Source organism: Pholcus phalangioides, unplaced genomic scaffold (genome assembly GCF_987345545.1).
Source record: "Pholcus phalangioides strain wild (caught in Gottingen) unplaced genomic scaffold, Ppha-v1.0 ptg000010l_1, whole genome shotgun sequence".
NCBI lineage: Eukaryota > Metazoa > Arthropoda > Arachnida > Araneae > Pholcidae > Pholcus > Pholcus phalangioides.
This window is the reverse complement of record NW_028301603.1, coordinates 14,140,235-14,153,293: the sequence shown is the minus strand read 5'-3', so window position 1 is coordinate 14,153,293 and position 13,059 is coordinate 14,140,235. Positions and strand designations below refer to the sequence as shown.

Sequence of the window (13,059 nt, the reverse complement as noted above, 5' to 3'; positions counted from 1 at the left end):
ACACACACATGACAGAGCAGATCACGCCAAACCGGACACACACGCTTCCCGTAAACGTGCACGGAATCCTTAAATCAATCGTACATCCTTCACCCCAAGACCATTCATATTTTTCCGAAAAAGAAGGGTGGGTTCCAGAAAGTTCCGTGCTGTTACATACTCTCCCCCTCTTCCCGTAAACGACTATTCACTGATGAATTACCAACATGTACATACAGTGAGTCCCCACTCCTTTCTCAACATCCGTCAACGCGAGAGTACGCTACTGGAATACATTAACATGATATTATAACAAAGGACGCTTCACCATGCGAGAGATATTCTCGTCGGACCTCCTATTACTATGCCATTATTATTGTTATTACTACGATCTACTCGCGCTCCGAGTACTGCTAGTCCAGTTCACGGGTATGCACGTGCAGAGGAAAGTGTCTTGATGTCAGCCATTGACATCGCATTGCCTAACAATGTGGTCCCGGGATGATTAGCAGCGTTTAGTCTGTGTATAGCAAGCGGAAATAGCGTAGCACTGCTTCACGATATTTCATACAATATTATGCTTCTAGTATGTGATGAAATTGCATAATGCCATCTCTGCTTGAAGACAGTGGTTCCGAAACTTACTTTTCATGCTCCTGTAGAGACAAGTTGGAAGATAGTGTGGTCCTTGGAAGGGGGGGGGGGTTGAAGGTGCCTGTAACTCCTAGAAAATTCGCGGAAGGTATCCTTGTACGTTTGGAATGTGGCTAATAGAATTGTGTATCCCTAGAAATGCGCAGAAAGCGTATATCAATATAAATGCGTAGAAGACTTGTATACCCCCTCAAGGCTAACGACAGGGAATGGGGTCCATTTAGCTCCTGAATCTTGCGCAAAAATTTCAAAATTAATGCGCGTATGTCAGTCAAGTCATTCACCAAAATTGTTGATTCTCGTGTAACAATGTCTTCCATCAATATCGTTGATTCTCTTGTGGCAATATCGCTTACCAAAATGAATGAGTCTCACATAATAATTTCATTTAAGAACATTGCTAAGGGCAACATAACAATATCTTTAGCCAAAAATTCTGTTCTCGCGTGACAGTGTCGTTTCACTAACATTGCTGAGTGTACCACAACAAACAATGGTATTCTTTGACATTGCCGACTCTCGCATAGCGATGTCTTTCACTAAGGGGATCATTCAAGTATTACGTCAGTATCGATGGGGGAAGGGGGGGTGTCCGATTTGCTGACTTTTGATGACGGGGGGGGGGTGTTTGGATGATGCTTACGTCATCAACTACCCTTTATGAAAATATGAAATATTCTTAATGACAGTTTAGTCGGTGCGCCAAAAACGAGAAAAATCTTTCCCTAGTTTGTGGGCACCTGAACTAACATTCTCCCTACTGATAAATCCCTTATAGAGCCACTTCAGCGATCTCTAAATGTTCCACGGATCCTTCAATTGCTCAGGAAATGTGTCCGGGCTGCTTAAGTGCTATGGAAATGCGCAACGCACCACTCAGGTGATCTGTTATTATGTCACGGATCACTTAAGTAATCTGGGAATGTTCCGCGATTAACTTGAAGTTATGTAGAACCGCACTGGGGGGGGGGGGGGCGTTTATGCGCTCTAAAGTTGTGCCACATGTCACTCAAGGGATCTCTAAATGTACCACCGATCGTTTAAGTGTTCTGGAACTGTGTTGCGGGTTACTTAAGTGATCTTTCAGTGATCTGAAAATGTGTCACGGGCCACTTGAATGCTTTGGAATCGTACCACGGGTCATTTAAGCGATTTGTAAATGTGCCGCTTAGTTCATTTTTACAAAATTAGGTTTGAGGGGGCAAGCCACATCAGATAACCTTCAGGGCCACATTTGGTCTGCGGGTCAAGGGTTTACCATATATGGCTTAAAAGGTGGGTCGCAATGAAGTTCTTAAAGATAAAATTTTCTTACCCTTCAAATAGCATTGAAATTACCAGAAATCGATTATAATAGCGTATAAACGTATTTTCTTTCGAAATTTAATTTTTTTAAAATGTTTTATTATTAGAAAAACATTTTTTTTTTCATCTGGGACGGGGGAAGCGCACAAGCCACCTATGCCCCCTCCCACGTATGTTTCTGATCCCCACCAATATGCGTTAGGAGGTAGGGGGCAGTGCTGACGGAATTTTGTTGACAAGGCGGGGTCAGAGTTTTGCTGACTTTTACTGACGCGGGGGTGGGGGGTTCAAAAATGGCTAACAATTTGCTGACGTATTACTTGAACGGCCCCAAACACTGCTCACGCAATGTGACAATATCATCCAGCAAAACTACTGAGTGTCACATAACAATGTCATCCACCAATAGCGTCTTAATGCAGCGTATCACGTGACAATGCCATTCACCACTAATACTGAGCGCTGAGTGTCCTATAACAATGTCGCCCACCAACATTGCCAAGTGTCTCATTATAATGTCAGCAATGAACATCGCTCAGCCTCCCATAAAAATGTCATCCAACATTTTCAGAGTGTCGTACAACAATGTCATTCACCAATATTGCTTAGTCTATAACAATGTCATTCACCAATATTGCTTAGTCTATAACAATGTCATTCACCAATATTGCTTAGTGTATAACAATGTCATTCACCAATATTGCTTAGTGTATAACAATGTCATTCACCAATATTGCTTAGTGTATAACAATGTCATTCCCCAATATTGCTTAGTCTATAACAATGTCATTCACAAATATCGCTTAGCTATAACAATGTCATTCACCAATATTGCTTAGTCTATAACAATGTCATTCACCAATATTGCTTAGTCTATAACAATGTCATTCACCAATATTGCTTATTCTATAACAATGTCATTTACCAAAAATGCTAAATCTCTCGTGGCAATGTCATTTACCAAAAATGCTAAATCTCTCGTGGCAATGTCGTTCACCAATATTGCTGAGTCCATAGCGATGTCGTTCACCAATATTGCTGAGTCCATAGCGATGTCGTTCAGTAATATTGCTGAGTCCATAGCGATGTCGTTCACCAATATTGCTGAGTCCATAGCGATGTCGTTCACCAATATTGCTGAGTCCATAGCGATGTCGTTCACCAATATTGCTGAGTCCATAGCGATGTCGTTCACCAATATTGCTGAGTCCATAGCGATGTCGTTCACCAATATTGCTGAGTCCATAGCGATGTCGTTCAGTAATATTGCTGAGTCCATAGCGATGTCGTTCACCAATATTGCTGAGTCCATAGCGATGTCGTTCACCAATATTGCTGAGTCCATAGCGATGTCGTTCACCAATATTGCTGAGTCCATAGCGATGTCGTTCACCAATATTGCTGAGTCCATAGCGATGTCGTTCACCAATATTGCTGAGTCCATAGCGATGTCGTTCACCAAAAATGCCAAGTCTCGCGTTTGAACGTCGTTCCCCAATACTACTGAATGTTCCCATATCAATGCTATTCTCTTGCATTGCCGAATCTAACAGAGCGATATTTTCATCCACACTGCCGTTCCTAATTTTCTAATGTGGCAATATTACGCAGCAAAATTTGTAAAGTGTCCCATAAGAATGTGGTCCAAATGCTGAGTGACGATCGACATATTTCACTGTCCTGTAAAACGTCGTCAATACCTTTGAAGAAAATTCACCTTAGCATTCTTCAGTTCCCAAAAACAAAAATTAATAATCGAATAATTAGGAGGTATCAATTAACTGAAACCCGGCGTAACCTTAAATACAACACGGATCAAAACTCAAATATAACTTTGCTTATTAATAACTCGATTTCAAAACAAACTTTAATTAACTCGACACGATTTCGCATTTGCTTATAGTGCCAAAAGATACGAAGACATCTTCATCTGCATTTAAAACAAAAAAAAACAACATTCATTTCAAAAATTACGGAGGGATTATAACACAGATTCATGTTGTTGTTGTTGGAGCTCTCGCTGGTAATTAATTACATCTGGGCCTTTGAATAGAAATGGAAATTAACTCATTATTATTCAACGGAAGAAGCTATGAATATATTAAAAATAGCATATTTCGCATCGTTAAAATTCGAATAGGGAAAAACGATTACGGCTTTTGATACCTTGTATTTTATAACGGGAGGGGATTAGGACCATGCGAAAACGCTTATTTTAAGATAATTAATCATTGTTTTCATCATCATAATGGTGTCCCTTGTTAGCCGTTTCAAATGAGAGCATAATGTACATTATGTGCCATTTACGAATCACTATCCAATACGGAAATATACTTCTCCGACAGACAAATTTGACTTGGGAATATTCCCCTGGAAGAGGGTCTATCAAGAGGAACGTAGTCTTGGCGAAAATTATTTTTCGAAGATGATTTAAATACGTAGTCCCTAAACTAGTTCTTTAGACCATGTTAGTCTATCACATGACGTGGCGTAACTAAGACATTTCTCGTTCTTGGGGACTGCGCCTGGACGAACATGAGCCCTAAACCGGTTCTTTAAGCCATGTTAGTCTGATATCACGTGACGTGGCGTATCGAAGACAACTCTCGTTCTTGGGGACTGCGCCTAGAGAACAGTGGGGGGGGGGGGAAGAATTATTTCACTGAAGGAAGAACTATGCAATGAACAACCCCATCTTCTTTACAGAGAGTGAACGTAATTTCTACTCGTCATGTACGTGTTGCTTGCCTATTGACTTCCTGTTTTCTTGCCAACGAGTATACAAACATAAAGAGTATGCACCCGCTTCTTTACATTCTACCTCGAAGTTTGGCATCACACGTTTTTGCACACGTGGTCACTGGAATAACTATCTACTCTGCGTTGCATAGCACAGGGTTATCACGACAGCTGCACAGCTCTAAACTGATATTGTTTTGATGACTTCTTGCGCCAGAGATTTCGTGATCAATTCTATCAGCAACATTCACTTATTACTACAGGTTGTTGGTTTATCATACGAAACTGCTTGTCGTCGGTATTACTCTCGGGGTGGTTTATTGTGAAGCTAACGTAAATTTGTTTACGTGTAATGCTTGTTATGTGTAATGCTGCCATCTGCCATCAACTTTTCTAACTATGAGTGAAGCGTGTTCGGAACTGCAAGTTGTTGTCTTATTAGTGACTAAAACCAAAGCTGTTGGCTTATTAGTGTCAAGAACTGGAAGTTGTTTGACCATGCTTGTCTAAAGTTATTGGTTTTTCGCTTTACGAGGACCGAAATCACAAGTTGTTGGTTGACAAGTGACAAAAATCACAAATTGCTGCTTTATTGGTGTCTGGAACTGCAAGTCGCTTGCTTATTAGTGTCCGGAACTGTAAGTTGTTTTCTCATCGATATCTAAAATTATGAGTTTGTCGGTAAACGCGACGGAAATTACAAGTTATTGGCTCATTGGTGTAACGGAACTGGAAGTTGTTTGCTCATACCTGTCTAAAATTATAGATTTTTGGTTTACGAATGATTAGACTCACAAGTTGTTGATTGACAAGTAACCGAAATCACAAGTTGTTCGTTTATGAGTGCCCAAAATCACAAGCTGTTGGCTTATTGGTGTCCAGAACTGCAAGTTATTGTGACTTACACATGCATGTTACGGGAAGGTTCGAAATCATGTGATGGGAACCTGGGTACATCTGGTTCCGCAGATTCAACTACAAGTTGTTGTCTCTCATTGGTGTCCCGAACCGCAAGTTACTGTCCCATTGCTGTCTGCAACCGCTAGTTGTTTTCACATGAGTATCTGAAATGATAAGTCTGTTCGCTTAAAAGTGATCGAAAGCATACATTTCTGGCTAATATATTGAGAACGTCAAGTTATTGGCCTATAAATGTCGGAAATAACAAGCAGTTGGCAATGTCCGGAACTAGAAGTTGCTTCAAAGAAACGTTCCAGATAAAAACATTACCAACTAGAAAACAACTGTCATTGTTCAAGTGGTGAAGGACGTTTTTTAGTATTACCCGACCTTGTAGGGACCCAAATTTCAACCTTTTCAAGAAGGTGATGTTCCCTTCGGTGCATCGCCAACATACAGATGAAGAAGCCAAAAACCACGCGAACCATGCCGGAGACCAATGACCATCCCAAAAGCAGATACGAACCCTGTCACCCATCGATTCCTTACACTCATAAGAAAACTTATTTTACATAAACCCCCCAAATTCACAATCCAAAAAAAAAAAAAAACCTCATTACTATCTCAGTCACAAACATAATAAATACCGGGCGGAAAAAAACTAATTAAGGGACATTCATACCCATAACATGAACATTACCATAATACTAATAATAATAATAATTAGAGCATGAAAGACAAGAGAACAATCACGATCGATACCAGAGCGATCCGCAATCATCGAAGAAGTCTCTCTCTCTCTCTCTCGTAAATTGCTTAATTATATTACTTAATTGCAAGGAGTTAATAATTTGATTAAAGCAAAATAATAATAATAATAAAGGACACATTATAATACAAATGAGGCAACGCTCATGTTTACAAAGTGAACTAATTTAAGCGTTATAAAAGAGACCGATCCCCTAATGAATAAATAAAATATTTAAAAAAAATGGCTTGGAATTAAGATGGCCGCCGCCATCGTACTATAGGAGAGGCTTATTGAATTATAAGAAGAGGACCGGACGAGAGAGAGAGAAAAAAAAAAGAAATTAAGAAATTACTCCCGGCCAGTCTTTTAATCAAGAAATTATGAGGTTCACGTAGTAATTAGAGACGCATTAACGAAATTAATTTTATTACCTCCGACGGCGTATGAATTAAGACGCGAGAGATAGAGAGAGAGCACCGTGGTAAATTCTGATGAAATGGGAGGACCCTTTCTCTCTCCCTCTCATTCTCTGGTCCATTCTTCAAGTCCGAAAACGAACCTAAATCCAAATGGTCATCAATTTCTCCTTTGCTAATAGCCCTCCGTTTCCCCCCCCCCCCAATTGCGATGAGATAAATATCCATAACGGCCTATGGATAGGCTTTCATAGCTGTATCTAGTTCGTGATGAATTTTGTATCGATCCTAGGTATGTGATTTATATCGGTTTCCTGGACTGGACAGAGATAAAATGCGGCCGTAGTATATGGGCTATACATGGAAAGAGATATGGATGGACGGGACTGGGGGGGGGGGGGGAGAAGGAAGCGGGGTCGGCTGTACTGAGATATTCTGATTATTTTTCAGTGTTAGTATTATACGGTCATGATCCATCATGGAAATAGGTAAGTGATGTGTCTATCTATGGATATAACGATGAATTGATAGGTTTGGAGTGCAAGTGGATTCGTGGACGGACGATCTTGATTTTGGTTACTCAAAGGCGTGTTTACGGGGGGGGGAGAGCTTAGCGGGCTTTAGTCCAGGGGGGGCAAGTTCAAAGGGGGGGGGGCGAATTTGAGGAATGAGTGGCTAAAAGAATCGGTACAATGGAAGTAGGGTGGCGAAATTTGCATAACTCTCGATAAATCCACCTCTGCCCAGACAGCAAGGGTCGGCGAGTGAGCGAAACAGTGACATGTAGAGAGTTTGTGAGAACGTGAGTGAGCAAAAGAGTGACACCTAGACAGTAGGTGAGCAAAAGAGTGACACCTAGACAGTAGGTGAGCAAAGAGTGACTGAGCGTGAACAAGAAAGCGAATCCGAGTGACCTACAGAGCGAGGGACAAAGCTTGAGGTGACCACCGATAGATGACACCTTCATTTCCACACCTACTCAGTAATGACAGTGAATTGCAGTATAGCGATATGGCCGGAGTTGGTGTTTGCTGAAGTAGGTCGGTGAGTGACCTGTCTAACAGACCAGACAAGGCCCGAGCTGTGTCCATTCCGAGATATAAGCCCTTCACCCGTGTGAGTTGCACAGTGAGTGACCTAGACCATGTGCAAGCATGTGAGCGACCATAACGGCGTGCAAGCATGTGAATGACTGACATTAGAGATGCACTCTTAGTCGTGGCGGGGTGGAGTGGGGAGGAACGGCTTATCGCACGGAGTGGTGAATTTGAGGAAATAGTAGTCGGGAGAAAATTATAAACTAGAATGGGAGATGAGCGACAAAATTCGTGCAACCCAAGGGCGGCGAGACCCATGAATGCGCCTCTGAGGCTACTGTGTGTCGAGTGTTTCCCGAAGTGAGCGTCGCGGTACCGAGAGGATATAATGCTGCTCTGGGGATATTGACGCGCGTCAAAAAAGTCACTAGTAGAAATCGAATCAATGTTTTTCAACTTTTATGCCGGAAAAATAACTATGAAGGCAAACAACAAAGGCAATCCGGTAACAATATTCGCGAGAAACTTCGAGCCGCAGAAATAACCTTGTGGGGGGTCCTTGGAGAGATTTTATATAAAGGGTCCGTAAGCTTGGATAAGAAAATAATTAACACAATTGTTTTTACATTGCTCTGTATTGAACATCCTTCAGTTAACTTATCGGCATAAGGGGTCCGCGGAAGGTTAAAAAGCAGGGCTGGGTAAATAAATACATTGCCCGAAATACCCGGGACAGGTAAAAATTTTGCCCGGGCATGTATGTTTTTTCAATCACAGGCCCGATGCTAGCGTTTAAAATATTTATTCAGACATGTAAATTTTTGCAGATTTGTCCAGCTCTATTACAAAGCTGCCTTAGACCTGGGGGGGGGGGGTGGTCACGATTATATTCTTGCTATGGCAAAGTAGGTATGATAATTACGGTGAGAAATCGAGGACTCGCCAAGAGAGCGGTGGACGGACGGCTAGCGTGAAAATCCGGGAGTACGCCTGCAGCATATGGCAAGGGTGTCGTTGGTATAATAGGATAAGTTCGGTGAGAAAGCGCGTTACTGAACGCTAATTCGATCATTAATGCGATGGAGTCACAAGTAGGACAAAAAATCCGTGGGCGTACGATGAAAGGGTGAGAAAAACGTGGGAATTTGGCCATCAGGGCGACAGTACACTAGGGGGTAAGGTAGCTCAGGCGGTATACGATCGTTTGGGCAAAGGGACCTTTGGAATGTGATGGTCAGGATGAGAAGGCATTGGGGGTGAAAAGGCCGCGATGGAAATTGCTAGGGCAAAGAGAACATGGGTATCAATGGATTGGGAATTACGACCATAAGACCAATTTATCACACAGTTACACATCTGACGGAGTAACCACCAAATTTAGGAGGCAATACCTCAAACTATTCCATAACCAGTCTTGACGGGTTCTCAGAAAGCACCAAGACCCACCTGTTCCAAAGGCACACTTAGCACCTGTACCCAAAGCGGCTAATAACTTAAATCAATCTTATGTGTCACCACGAGATTCGAATGAGACGCCGCGGATAACAGAGTGGGAAAACAACAAAGCGGATTCAGCTTAAAAACAAATCGAGCTCAATAAAACTGAATCTCACAGCCGAATCTCCAGCTGAACGATCGAGAGCAAATTATTCGAACAAAGCAAGAAAAGACGACGTCAGTGAGTGACTTTCGGAAGCCCACCCGTAGCTGTTCCATCGACTTCTTGGCACAAATCGCTAGCAAAGGCGTCCAACTCGTTGGTGTAGATAGAGGAAGGTATGGAAGTGGTACATCCTCTCTGCTCCTTGTGCCACCTCCGACTTAATCCACTTTAAACATAACCTCTCTCCGACCCTTCTCTCTTCAACTACTTCTTCTTATTCCATTTCCTCTACACCGGAGGGCAAAATCCGAACGGGAGTAACGTGGGAAAATACTAGGAGCCAAAGGATATAAGGTGGTACTATGGTAGGTAGGTGTGCGCGCGCACACACACGCACACACACGCGCACACACACACACACACACACACACACAAGCGTCACACACTCACGCACATACACATGCCAGCCACCGAAATTCCATGGCCTTAGGCAAAGAGGACGCAGATTTGCGTTGACATCGGAGCTATTAAATACACATCAGCGAGCACTCAAGGAAGAGGACTCTGACTCTCTTCTCCTGTGGTCCTTGGTGGGGGGGGGGGGTAGAGGGGACCCCAGAACCTTTTCCTTATACACGAGTAAAAGGTAGATGGACTGACTAGTAGGAGAAGCTTTCTCTGTATGTGTGTCTCCTGTGGGGAGTTGCGAGCACTGGAGGGCGGGGGGAGGGAGAGAATGGAAATTGAATCAGTACCAATCGAATTAAGTCGGCTATGTGTTCTAACAGATGCTCTCCTCCTCTTCCTCCGCTTAAAACGAACATCCCTCGGTACAGCGTTCGTTCTGCGCTCAAGGTACGCGCTGTATGAAGAAGGGTGTGTGGGGCCGGGGATTGGAAGGGGGGGGTGAAACCACTTTTGTCGTTTGTGGCTTCTGAGTATATCAGATTTTTGGAATTTCATTTTTAATGGATAAGTGCTGCATAAGAATTTTAAGGGATTAAAACGGGGGATTCAAACTAAAATCTGTGGTACGCGTACCATCCGACAGGGTATTATTCAAGGGTACACGGAGATTATCTGCAAAGGAAAATTAAAAGAGAAGATAGTGAAGAAAGTGCAAGGCTTTTACATATGGAATAATGCACAAGAGATTACGCAAGTCTCCTACGCGTTTCTAGGAATGCCCTCGTCTTAACGCATTTCAAGGTTACATCGTCGAATCCTACGCATTTCTACGAATGCATTAGCCTTCAATAATTAAGCATTTTTAAGAACGCAATACCTAGGATACGCAAGCTTACCACACGTGTCTAGCAAACTCTCACGCATTTCTGCGGGAAAGCTAGTCTCCTGCGCATTCCAAGGAATACGATTATTTTATAGCCGGCAATTATAACCCAGAATATCGCCTTCGAACAACTTACGGCTGAGGGATACGAAAGCCTTTTGCATATTTATAGGGGGGGGGGGGAGGGTACGTAAATATCCCACCTATTTCTAATGATACGTAACACTCCCACTGATTTCTCGGGATGTGCTTGTCTTCTGTGCATTTCTAACCTACAAGCTTCTCACGCATATCCAGGGGGAAATGAAAATCTCTTACGTCATTGTAGAGTGAACGCATGCCTCCCACGCTCATCTAGGGTACGCAAGATCCCACGCATATCTAGGGGAAATGAAAATCTTCGATATCACTGAAGGGTTTTCGCATGGTTATCGCACATATCTAGGTGTAAACAAATCTCCTATCGCATATTTAGGGGTAAACAAGTCTCCTACGTATATCTACGAGAACATTAGACTCTTACGCACTTCTAGGAATTACGCAAGCATAAATATTTACGGGAAATAAAAGTCATGTTTCGCCAATGTAGAGAGTTAAAGCATGCCTCCCACGCATATCCAGGGTACACAGAACTCCCATGCATATCCAGGGTACACAGAACTCCCATGCATATCTACGGAGGGGAAAATAAGTCTCCTAGTCATATCTACGGGAACACTAGACTCGTACCCATTTCTATTAATTATGCACGCCTCCTAAGCATTTCTTGGAAAAACGAAAACCTCCCACGCAATTCTGGGGTACAAAAGTCGCCTAGGCGCATCTGCAGGCACGCAAGCCTACGACGCATATCCAAATTAACACTACCCTCCGACACATTTTCAGGAATCAAGTACACGCCTCTACAACATATTCCAAGGGATATGCCCGCCTTCTAGCCGTTTATAAAGGAAATACCACAACACATCTTCAGGTCAGTATCAAGTAGGGACGTACCGTGGGCTCCAGATTTTGCTCCATTCAACTGGCTCACTTAAAAGACGAGGGGTAGCCCTTGTTGCTCAGGGCCATCGGAGGTTGGCCCTGATTTTAGGAATGCTTAAATAACTGAACAATTTACACGTTTTCTAAAACTCGCGAGCTAAAGAACCGACACAAAACAATGTTTTCGCTAGCCGGCAATTATCTATATTGCTGCTATCACAAACAACCCTAGAGCCTAACCGGCCTGTTATACCGCTTCAAAATAGGCCGATCGGTCAAGAATATCACTGGTAGGCCAAGTGACTGCATGTCTCGTCATTTTCGGCTATAATGTTGATGAGACTATGGACGGAAGTTTACTTACTCAGATCCAGTCGCTCGTCCTCTGCATAGGCCGCATTGTTGATAGAGGCCCGGTCGGTCAGTTTGCGGACACTAGCGAATAAGGTCTGACGCCCAGCAGAAGGGTTCAGAGTAAAGAACGGAGTTGACCTGTGGACAGCAAGAACAAACATATTAACGATAATGTTATCTGATAGAAAATCCACAAGAATTATCTTCGAATGAACTCGAGCAGTTAGGGTAAAGTAACAATGAGTTTTGTTTTTATAACGTGTAACAATACCGTTATAAATACAAAACGTCAATAATGACTGGTCATAACAATTTCGTTGATTAACAATTAATATGCACATATACCAATGATTTTTCCAACAAAGTATCATCTTCCGTTAACAATATCATTCACGAATAACGCCTAGTATCGCTTATCGATTCCGTTTAAAAAGAATGCCTTGTCTCACGTATCAATGTTGTTCACTAAAACATTGTTGTCTTATGTTGCCATTCATCCAGTCATACCCTGTTTCTCGAATAACAATAATAAATGCAACAATGCATTGCACATAATCGGTGTAATGTATTGTCACATTTTTTTCCCCCTTCAACACACCTCGTTTCGTGCTATAACCTAACAATGCCTTATTTTTCCAAGAGATTCAAGAAAAAAATGTCTAGCATCGTGTCTCCCCCAACAATGCCTCCTTTTCCAACATCGACGAGAAATGCCTCTTATTGTTATTCCTACCAACGATGCCTCGTTTTTCTTAGATTCCATTGAAGAGAAATGCTTATCATCAGGTTTCCACCAAGAATGCCTCGTTTCACATACAGACCGATTACAGACTGAATTCATGCTTTGCATCATGTTTTCACCAATAATGCCTCGTTTTTTTACCGATTCCGTTCACCAGGAATGCTTCTCATCGTGTTTTCAACAACAATGCTTCGTTTTAATTACACGAGAAATGCAACCAGTATGTCTTTAGTGGCGGGTCAAGTTGGTGAGAAAATGAGCGAGTAAATGAGTGAGCAAATTAGAGTGAATGAGCAGAACGTCC

General features: G+C 42.4%; 1 protein-coding gene across 9 annotated transcripts in view; it reads right to left on the bottom strand.

The window, feature by feature from the left end:
* The window catches only part of LOC149080960 (tyrosine-protein phosphatase Lar-like), a 745,683-nt gene that overhangs the window by 290,274 nt on the left and 442,350 nt on the right, over nt 1-13,059 (bottom strand). For all 9 annotated transcript variants that reach the window (XM_089237674.1, XM_089237681.1, XM_089237682.1 and 6 more), the window contains one exon: nt 12,024-12,151. The gene's annotated coding sequence lies outside the window, so the exon portion shown is untranslated. The remainder of the gene's footprint in view (nt 1-12,023; nt 12,152-13,059) is intronic.